Here is a 274-nt window from a genome sequence, read left to right as displayed (position 1 = left end):
TTGGGTGAGGGGGTACTCGGAGGCCCGCCGGGAGCAGACGGGCGACCGGGGATGGGGGGCGTACGCGGGCGGGCGCCGGGAGAAGACGGCCCGTCCGGGGTCGAATCTCGGCCTGTGTTTTCGGAGCCGGCCGGGCATCACGCTCCCTCCTTGGATGGACAACATTCGTAGTTGACACTTTGTGTCATTTTATCCGAGCGGGCGGGCGCCTCGAGAGGCGGACCGTCCGGGGCGACTCTCGGCCTGTGTTTTCGGAGCCGGCCGGGCCTCACGC

The sequence above is a fragment of the Syngnathus leptorhynchus genome, unplaced genomic scaffold (genome assembly GCF_054491065.1).
Source record: "Syngnathus leptorhynchus isolate UIUO unplaced genomic scaffold, UIUO_Slep HiC_scaffold_197, whole genome shotgun sequence".
NCBI classification, from domain to species: domain Eukaryota; kingdom Metazoa; phylum Chordata; class Actinopteri; order Syngnathiformes; family Syngnathidae; genus Syngnathus; species Syngnathus leptorhynchus.
Note: the sequence above shows the minus strand (reverse complement) of the source record.